At 40.4% G+C, this 10,635-nt stretch overlaps 2 non-coding genes across 2 annotated transcripts; both read right to left on the bottom strand.

Moving 5' to 3' along the window:
- Positions 1 to 867: 867 nt before the first annotated feature.
- LOC114630064 lies at positions 868 to 997 on the bottom strand. The gene has a single exon (XR_003712763.1). It is a non-coding gene; the product is annotated as a small nucleolar RNA SNORA17 (small nucleolar RNA).
- Positions 998 to 6,479: 5,482 nt separating this feature from the next.
- LOC114630062 lies at positions 6,480 to 6,610 on the bottom strand. The gene has a single exon (XR_003712761.1). It is a non-coding gene; the product is annotated as a small nucleolar RNA SNORA17 (small nucleolar RNA).
- Positions 6,611 to 10,635: the final 4,025 nt, after the last annotated feature.

Raw genomic sequence — 10,635 nt, 5'->3', positions numbered from 1 at the left:
CTCCTCAGCTTCTTCCACCTTTTCACTAAGTCAACTACAGTGGTCAGCAGCTTCTGTTCACTGGTTGAGTGTAAATATCTATAACTGATACTTCAGGGTGCTTGTTTGGTCTTTCAGAGGGCAGTCGTGATACAACCCTTTCTTGTGAGCACTCTATACCCTCAGTAATAGTGTCTTTCCTCGGGTTCCCCTCTTCATCTGGAGCCCCCTTTGGGTCTGTTGCTGGACTGATCATCATCTCAGGCTACAACTCTGTCTAGGCTGCCTGTCTCTGGACTGGTGGCTCTCTCCTGATTTATCCTTGCCTGCACCTGCCTATGTTGCCCCATTCAGAAGTTTTCTGTCTAAGGCTCATTTCTAACCATGGTCCACTGTCACAGGCAGGGTGACTTGTTTCCAGCTTGCTTCTCACCACTGAATCCAATCTAGACATACACAGGACTAGGTCATTTCAGGATCACTTTTTATAATGTGTTTTTGTTTCTCCCTCTCCTTAGATACATTCCTATTTTACATTTGAAATATTATCCCCATTCCAGTTTTCCCACCCACCCCGAAATCCCTATTTACCATGTCTCCTACTCCTGCTTCTGTGAGGCTGTTCCCTACCTACCCACTCACTGCAGCCTCCCTTCCCTGGCATTGCCCTACACTGGTATATGGAGCCTTCACAGGACCAAGGGCCTCCCCTATTGATTTTCCCACAAGAGAATCTTCTGCTACATATGTAGCTGGAGCCATGAGTCCCTCCATGTGTACTTTTTGGTTGCTGGTTTAGTCCCTGGAATATCTGGGGTTAGTGGGTCTGGTTGATTAATATTGTTGTTCTTCCTATGGGGTTGAGAATCCCTTCAGCTCTTTCAGTCCTGTGTTATACTCTTCATTCTTCAGATGATCTCAGTCCACAACACTGAGCTTAGATATACCCTCTCTGTTCTCTGACACCTACTGAGGCACATGAGACACAACTACCACCAGCCAATGATCTAGGGGAAGACAATATCAATGATTTGAATCATTAAATGTCAATGGAATTCTGGTCTGTAGGATTTAACAGTAAAACTCCAAAACCACCCCCCCACCACCACCACCACCACCACCAAGAACAACAACAAAATAAATCAATACTATTTTCAAAGGAAAGACTTATTACCAAATAAGAATTAGCCAATCTTTTATCAAATCTTGAACTAGACCAGGAGATTCCTAAGCTCTGGCCATGTAGTGAAGACTCATCAACATAAAACATTGTTTGACAAGACTGCCAAGCAATTGTCTCCAATAGTAGGAAATAATCAATACCGCTTATTATTACATAACCTAACATCTTAAAGTTTGAAGAATGTTTTCAAATAATGAAAGTAATTCAAATTCTGTGAAGAATATCATTGGAAATTTGATGTGGATGGTATTGAATTTGTATTGATCACTTTCAATATTATAATCATTTGAAAGTATTAATTCAGACACTATGACTGCAGGAGATCACTCCATCTTCTTTTGTCTTCTTAAATATATTTTATTTCAGTGCCTTTAAAGTTCACTATAGTGGATGTACATTCCTTGTTTTATTCTCACTACTAGGTTGATCTTCAACATACCCACTCCTTAGTTTGTATTAATTTTCATAAAATTCTTACTCGTTATATAATATCATCCCAGTAATTCTCCATATACCTATCTATTTAAAATGGAGTAATTTCCAGTAATGGTCAAAATCCTTTTGGTTCCCACAATACTGAAACATTTCAATTTGCCTGCATAAGTAATGATTAGGTCAGATATTCACTGACGACTAGTGTGGGGAAGAAAATGAAGAGAAAAACAACAACTTACACAACTTGTGAAGTAATTATAGATCTTTGTTGGCAGTTGGTAGGATATTTTTCTTTTGTTGAAAATCAATTCTTTTCTTATACCACATATCTTAATTCAGCTTGCCCTACCTTCCTCTTATCATTTCCTCCCCACCTCCTTTACCTTCCTGACCCATCCCTTTCTGCCTCTATGAGAAAAGAACAGACTTCAAAGAACGAGCTTCCAAATGTGACAAAATAAATTATAGTAAGATGAAGTAAAAGTTATGATACTGAAGTTGAACACACTAACCCAACAGGAGATTAAAGGGTTTCTAGAACAGGTACAAGTGTCAGTGAACCACTTGTTAAGTGTCCCATAAAAATATTAAGCTAATAGCTAAAACAAAGCTTTAGAATATCTGGTGTAGCCCCATGTTGCCCTGGTACTTGAGTTTCAGTCTGGATGAGTTCCTATGGCCATTGTTTAGTTAGTTCAGAGAGCCTAGTTCCCCAGGTGTCCTTTGTCTCCTTTTATCATCATTGTGCCTCCTGTTCTACAGGAGTATCTAATGGAGGTGACTGAAGCATGGAGGGAAACAGTGAGAGCCATGGAGAGAGGATCAGTGGTAGGGAAACATCAGGGAAGAAGTTGGGTTAAGTAGAGAGGGCTAGCTGAGACATTGCCCCAGCAAAAAGCCAACAGCATTAAACTATATAGATGTCTCTGTGTCATTATTAGTAAAACTCCAATAGGACCTGAGAAGCCTTGCTATAATCCCTGAGCTCTGAGTAGAAGGAAGTGATAAGAACTCCAATTTAGAGAAAATCTCTGCAAACTATCTGGTTGTGGGTCTGTGCTTCTGTTCACATCTGCTGATAAAGGAACTCTTCTGACGATGAATAGATAGGACCCTGATGTTTAATCACAACTGAATTTCTTTAGAAACTATTTGAGTTTTTTTTTTTAAAGATCATCAATGTTTTCTTCTACTCTAGGTCTCTAGGCTACCTAGTCTCTGATTCTTAGTTCCCTGAGTACTGTTAGAAATGGGTTCGATCTCATAGAATAGGCTATAAGTCTAAACAGTCATTGGTTGGCTACTCTCCAAAATTTTGGGTCACCATTGCCCTAGCATAGACAGATTGAATAGGCAAAACATACTTTAGGTCAAAGATTTTGTTGGTGAATTGTCTGTTTCTCTTTTCAGGGTGTGCAGAGTATCATCCCTTACAAAACAAAAACAAAAACAAACAAAAAAAAAAACAGAATTTGGGTAAAAGCCTCTATATAGGCACCAGCTGACTTCTCCATGTTCAGTGAATTGTATGGTTATTGTCATCAGTGATGGGTCCACTGTCAGTTTGCAGATAGCATCCCTTTGTCTCACCACCATCCTGATGTATTCGATGATCTCCATGGGACCCTATGCCAAAAACTCAAATAAATGCAAATAAGTTCTCCCACTGGAAGCTTTTCATGACTAGAGGAGATGACCAGTTGAGACACTGTATTCCCCAATAATAAAACTCCTCATTAGGAACACCATCACACTTTCCAGAACATTTCCACTGTGTTAGGTTTACACTCCCCCAAATGGTTCCCCAATTCTAGCTGTCTCCGCTCCACCTCACCACTTGCATGAGCCTCCTTCTCCATCACATCTCCACTTGTCCCTGCTCAGCTGATTAAATATACTTAACTTCTTCCACGCAATAAAAACCACAAGACATTCTAAATCTCTGTCTCTCAACTTTCCTAATGCTGTGACCATTTATTTAATATAGTTTCTTATGTTGTGGTAACTCCCAACTTTAAAATTGTTTTACTCTTACTTCTTAGCTGTAATTTTGCTACTGTTAGGAATTATAATGTAAATAGTTCATACACAGGACATCTGATAGGGAATCACTCTGAACTAGCCATTTAACCTCAGAGTGGTGTGTCTGTAGAATTAAATATTTGAGGGGGTGGTCTATGGCCTTTGTTTCCAAATAACTGAAGAGGATTTTTATGTCAGTTCTAATCCATTTTCTCTCTCAGATTCAATACTCAGACGATATGAAGCCCAAGAAGAAGGAATATCAAAATGTGTATATCTCATTGCTACTTAGGAGGGTGATCAAAGTACTCACATGAGGAAATACGGAGACAACTTGTGGAGCCCAGACTGAAGGTGAGACCATTCAGTCACTGCTATACCTGGTGATCTATTCCTTATACCTGGACACTATTGTGGATGCTGGGAAGTGCTTGCTGACAGAGGCCTGATATAGATGTCTCCTGAGAGGCTCTGCCAGAGCCTGACAAATCCTGAAGTGGTTGCTCTCAGTAAACCATTGAACTGAGTGCTGGTTCCCAGGTGGAGGTATTGGAGAAGGGACTGAAGCAACTGAGGGTGTTTGTAGCCCAATGGAGGGAGCAACAGTGTCAACTGGCTGGACTCCATGGAGCTCCCAGACACGGGAAGACCAATCAAATGATACACATGGAGGGATCCGTGGCTCTGGCCACATATGTAACAGAGGATGGCATTGTTGGTCATAATTGGGAGGAGAAGTCCCTGGGGCCTGGGATGTTTGATGCCACAGTGTAAGGGAATTCAAGAGAGGGAAGACTGAAGTGGATGGGTGGGTGGTGGAGCACCCTCATAGAGTGAGAGGGAGGTGGGTTGAAATGGGGGTTTCTGAAAGGGAGACCTGGAAATTAAAAACATTAGAAATGTTAATAAAGAAAATATCTAATAAAAAATTAAAAATATTTTTTTAAAAAACTAATAAAAAGACCTAGAGACCTGGTATTTCTTCGTAACAACCTGCAAGAATTAATACCATAATAACATCTGTCTTACTGTCACTCAACGAAACTGTTAATACTTAAATTGCCAATTACATGCTCACTCTGGTCTATAGCTGCTGTCTCATCATGATCTCATAGAAATTCTCCCATTTCTATTCATGTGGCTTCTCTACAATATTCTCCTCCTAGAAGTCCTTCTCTCTTACACCCCCATGTCTTCTGGGACACCTGAAACATCAATCCACTCCCAGACTGATTTTGGACCTCCAACTCTATTCTGTTCTGTCCAGTAAATACACTGATCAATTGTTTTACTAACCAATCAAGTGTGATGGAAAAAATTTTTATCAAACATAAAGTCTGCATCCAAACGTTGGGGTGTGGAAAAGAGTATCTGATTGAAGAGAGCAGAAAAAGTATCCTACAAATTAATTTTCAGACACTTGAGAATCTTCTATTGAGAATTCCCTGTTTAGAGGTTTACCCATTTTCAACAGAATAACTTGAGTTTTGGTTGAAATTTCTGTTTTGCATGATTTTGATTTTTGTTATATTATTGGGATATTACATGTTCTTGTTAATGATTTTCACAGTTTATATTAACCTTCATATTAAAACTTGTTTTTTAAAATTTATTTCTTGTGAATTAAAAGTTGATCTGCAACTCTTGACCCTTTTTTTAAATTTTATCTTTCTTTTACACTCCAGATTTTATCTCTCTTCATGTTCACCCTTTGATTGTTCAACATATTGTCCTGCTCCACATCTGTCTCCCTGAAATGATCCCCAACCTCCCCCCAATCCCTACTCCATCAAACCTTCCCATTCCTTGGGGTCCTTTGAGGGTTAGGTGCACCTTTTATGACTGAATCCAGACCTGGCAGTCCTCTTTTGTACATGTGTAGGGGGCCTCTTATGAGCTTGTTTATGCTGGCTGATTCGCATATCTGAGAGATCTATGGGGTCCAGGTTATTTGAGACTCCTGGTCTTCCTATATGGTCACCCTACTCCTCAGCTTCTTCCAGCTTTTCACTAAGTCAACTACAGTGGTCAGCAGCTTCTGTTCACTGGTTGAGTGTAAATATCTGCAACTGACACTTTCAGGTGCTTGTTTGTTCTTTCAGAGGGCAGTCATAATACAACCCTTTTTGTGAGCACTCTGTAACCTCAGTAATATTGTCAGGCCTCTGGTATTCCTCTTGAGCTGGGTCCTCCTTTGGGTCTTTCGCTGGACCTTCAGCCAGACTGATGATCATCTCAGGCTACAACTCTGTCTGGGATGCCTGGCTCTGAACTGATGGTTGTCTCCCGATTTCTCCTTGCCTGAACCTATCTATGTTGCCCCATTGAGAAGTTTTCTGTCTAAGGCTCATTTCTAACCATGGTCCATTGTAACAGGCAGGGTTGTCTTGTCCCCAGCTTGCTTCCTGCCACTGATTCCAATCTAGACCTACAAAGAATAAGGTCATTTCAGGATTGCTTTTTACAGGGTGTTTTAGATTCTTTTTTCCCTCTTAGATACTTCCTAAATTTACATTTCAAATATTATCCCCATTCCTTTTTTCCAACCCACCACAAAATCCATGTATACTGTGTCTCCTTCTGTGAGGGTGTTCTGCACCTACCCACCCACTCCAGCCTACCCTCCGTGGCATTCCCCTACACTGGGAATGTGTAGGGGGAACCTTCACAGATCCAAGGGCCTGTCCTATTGATTCCCCATAAGAGCATCTTCTGTTACATATGTAGCTGGAGCCATAAGTCCCTCCATGTGTACTTTTTGGTTGCTGGTTTAGTCCCTGGGAACTCCGGCAGGTGGTCTGTTTGATTAATATTGTTGTTCTTCCTATGGGGTTGAGAACCCCTTCAGCTCCTTCAGTCCTGTGTTATACTCTTCATCATTCAGATGTTCTCAGACCACAACACTGAGCTTACACATAGCCTCTCTCTTCTCTGCCACTTACTGAGGCACATGAGACACAACTGCCACCCTGCCAATGATCTAGGGGAAGACAATGTCAGCAACTTAAATCATTAAATATCAGTGGAATTCTTGTCTTTACAATTGAAGAGTAAAACACCAAAACCAAAAACAGCATTAACAACAAAACAGATAAATACTATTTTCAAAGGAAAGACTTATTAACAAAGAAGAATTAGCCAATCTTTTCTCAAATCTTAAACTATACCAGGAGACTCCTAAGCTCTGGCCATGTAGTGAAGACTCACCAACATAAAACACAGTTTGACAAGACTGCTGAGTAATTGTCTCCAATAGTTGGAATTAATCATCTCTGCTTAGTATTACTTAACCTAACATCTTAAAGTTTGAAAAATGCTATCAAATAATGAAAGTAATTCAAGTTCAGTGAAGGTTATCATTGGGAGTTTGATGTGAATGGCATTGAATTTATATAGATGACTTTCAGTAGTACAGTCATTTCTAAGTATTAATTCAGACACTCTATGACTGCAGGAGACCACTGCATCTTCTTTTGTCTTTTTAAATGCATTTTATTTCAATGCCTTTAAAGTTCACTACATTGTTTGTACATTCCTTGTTTTATTCTCTGTACTAAGTTGTTCATCAACATACCTACTCCTTGTATTAATTTTCATAAAATCTTCTTATTATATAACATCATCCCAGTAATTCTCCATATACCTATCTCCATATACCTATATATTAAAAATGGAGATATTTCCAGTAATGGTCAAAACCCTTTTGCTATTTACAATTACAAAACATTTCGAGTTGCCTGCATAAGTAATGATTAGGTCAGATATTCACTGATGTCTAGGGTGGGAAAGAAAATGAAGAGAAAAACAACAACATACACAAATTGTGAAGTAATAATAGATCTTTGTTGGCAGTTGGTAGGATATTTTTCTTTTGTTGAAAATCGATTCTTTTCTCATACCACATATCCTGATTATAGCTTGCCCTACCTTCCTTCAAGTTCCTCCCCACCTCTTCTACCTTCCTGATTCATCCCTTTCTGCCTCTTATGAGAATAGAACAGACTTCAAAGAATGAGCTTCTAAATGTGACAAAATAAAATATAGTGAGATAAAAGTAAAAGTTATGATACTGAATTTGAACACACTAACCCAACAGGAGATAAAGGGTTCCTTGAACAGGCACAAGAGTCAGTGACTCACTTGTTCAATGTCCCATAAAAATATTAAGCTAATAGCCAAACAAAGATGCAGAAGGCCTGGACTCGACCCACGTATGCCCTCTTCTTGAGTTTCAGTCTCGATGAACTCTTGTGATCCTTGCTTAGTTAATTCAGAGAGGTGTGTGTGTTTGTGAGTGTGTGTGTGTGTTTGTGAGTGTGTGTGTGTCTGTGTTTGTATGTAAGATAAATATAACCTCCGATTCCCACATACCCAATTCCTTAGTCACATCCCTCACTCAATGGAAGAATATCTGAGGAAGCCTTTTCTGCCTGTCTGTTCCCATCTCATATGGATGCAACAGATAGTCCACTTCTAACTTCCCTCCCAAGTTTCATTTCTTTGTAGGAACTTTAACCATAGAAGGCATCCCTGAAAACCCATAGACTACTCCTGCCAGATGAACAAGTAGCTGGTGGCAGACTCTCATTTCTCCTGCCATGCTTGGTCTAATCCCTCCAGTCTCATCTCCAGTTCTTTAGCTAAAAACCTGTTGCAGTACCCCTTTCTTCGCTGGCCATAAGCCCTATGGATCTGCAAGATCTTCTCCAAACTTCCTTTCCACAAATCATCCCACTATCCCAGACTACACTTCCAACAATAATACCCTTCGAATACACTAGCCAAGCAGACCAGGGAATCAGATCCACAGAAATTTTTCTACCAGGCAGCACACAGCCACCATACTCTTTTAAAGTCCAGGGAGGAAGAAGAAACCATGGAACAATACACATACCCAACAAAGACAAAAGCGGATGTCACCAGAGAGACCTATAATCAGCCAATCCTAGATGCCTAAATGTTCACAAAAAAAGTAAATCAATAACAGCTAGGACAATATGTCCCTGCAGGAGCCCAGTAACTGGACAATAGCAGGCAATTAATATTCCAAAATAGGCACAGCTTATCTCCCTCTAAAGACCTCAAAAGAGCCTGTGATGATAGGAGCCCCTACAAAAATCCAGGAAAACGCAAACAGAGCAAGGAAATGAAGAAAACTCTCAAGACATGACTATGGAAAAAATAATTGATGAAGAAACCTCAAACCGAAGGATATCTGGAAAGAAAATTTGGGAATACAAACAGGAGGGACAGAGGTAAGCATTACCAATAGCCAGAAGCTTTAAATAACTCAGATGTCTCTCAATGGAAAAATGGATACAGAAAACGTTATACATTTACTCAGTGGAGTACTACTCAATTATTAAAAATGATAGCTTCATGAAATTTGCAGGCAAATGCATGGAACTAGAAAATACCATTCTGAGTGAGGTAACTCAGACCCAAAAAGAAACATGTGGCATATACTCACAGAAAAGTGTATATTAGCAGGATAAAACTAAGAATAGCCACAATACAACCCACAAACCATATGATTATCAAGAAGAAAGAAGAGCAAAGTGTGGATGCTTCAATCCTACTCAGAAGGGAGAACAAAATAATCAGGGAAGGTAAAGGGAGAGAGGGACCTGGGAGAGAAAGAGCTGGGGAAGGGTAAAAAAGTGGGTGCAGGATCAGGTATGAGAAGACCCAGAAGAAAATCCATAAGGTCAGGAAAATGAATACAAACATCTAGGAGTGGGGTATAGGGAAACACTAGAAAGTCTCACACATCAGGCAAGTTAGAGGTTCCCAGGACCCAATGAGGATGACATTAGCCAAAACATCCAACATAGAGATAGAAGCTGAAAAGACCACCTCCAGCATACAGGCACAGCCCCTGGTTGAGAGATGGTGGCAGCTACCCATATCAAAAATTTTAACCCAGAATTCCCCCTGTTTAAAAGAAACACAGGGACAAAAATGGAGCAGAGACCACCCACCTTGGGATTCATCCAATCTACAGATACCAAACCCCAATATTATTGCTGATGCCAAGAAGTACTTGCAGACAGGAAATTAGTATGGCTGTCCTCTGAAAGGCACTGCCAGCATCTGACTATGACAGATACAGATATTTACAACCAACCATTGGACTGATCTCACGACCCCAATGGAAGAGATAGGGGAAAGACTGAAGGAGCTGAAGGGGATTGCAACCCCATAGAAAGAACAGCAGTATCACCAACCAGAAGCCCAAGAGCTCCCTGGGATTAAACTACTAACCCATGAATTTATATGGATGGGTCCATGACTCCAGCTACATATGTAGCAGATGGTTGCCTTATCTGCCATCAATGATAGGAAAGGCCCCAATGTAGGGGGATTGCTAGATGGGTGAGGCAGGAGGGCTGGGTGAGTGGAGGACACCCTCTTAGAGGTAAAGGAGAGGAAGAGATGATTGAATGGAGTGTTTGCAGGGGGAGACCAGGAAGGGGGACAACATTTGAGGTGTAAATACATAAAACAACCAGTTAAAAACGAGATATGGGAGAAAGAATCTCATGTATTGAAGATAGAGTAGAAGGAAAAAAAATATACATCAGTTAAGAGAACGTTAAATCTAAAATTTTCCTGACTTCCCCCCAAAAATTCAGACAAATCTGAGAAATTATGAAAGATCAAATCTGTGAATATTAGAAATAGAGGAAGGAGAGGAAACCCAGGGCATGATGGAGGCAAAAAAAAATGAAAGGACTTTTTTAAAACAATGTTAAGTCTGTAAGCACACCATAGCATCAGTGTTACTGTGAGGCCTCCGAGTCTCCCCTTCAGCTGGATACCAATTTGGGCCGGTCACTGGACTGTCTTTCCCTCAATCTCTTCTCCACTTTTGTTCCTGGAAGAAGCTGAAGAGGGTGACCGCATAGGAAGGCTAGCAGTCTCAACTAACCTGGATCCCTGAGATCTCTCAGACACTGAGCCACTAACCAGGCAGCACACATCTGCTGATATGAGGCCCCCGACACATTTATAAC

The sequence above is a fragment of the Grammomys surdaster genome, unplaced genomic scaffold (genome assembly GCF_004785775.1).
Source record: "Grammomys surdaster isolate TR1022 unplaced genomic scaffold, NIH_TR_1.0 325, whole genome shotgun sequence".
Classification (NCBI taxonomy): domain Eukaryota; kingdom Metazoa; phylum Chordata; class Mammalia; order Rodentia; family Muridae; genus Grammomys; species Grammomys surdaster.
Note: the sequence above shows the minus strand (reverse complement) of the source record. Positions and strands in the feature narration are given on the sequence as shown.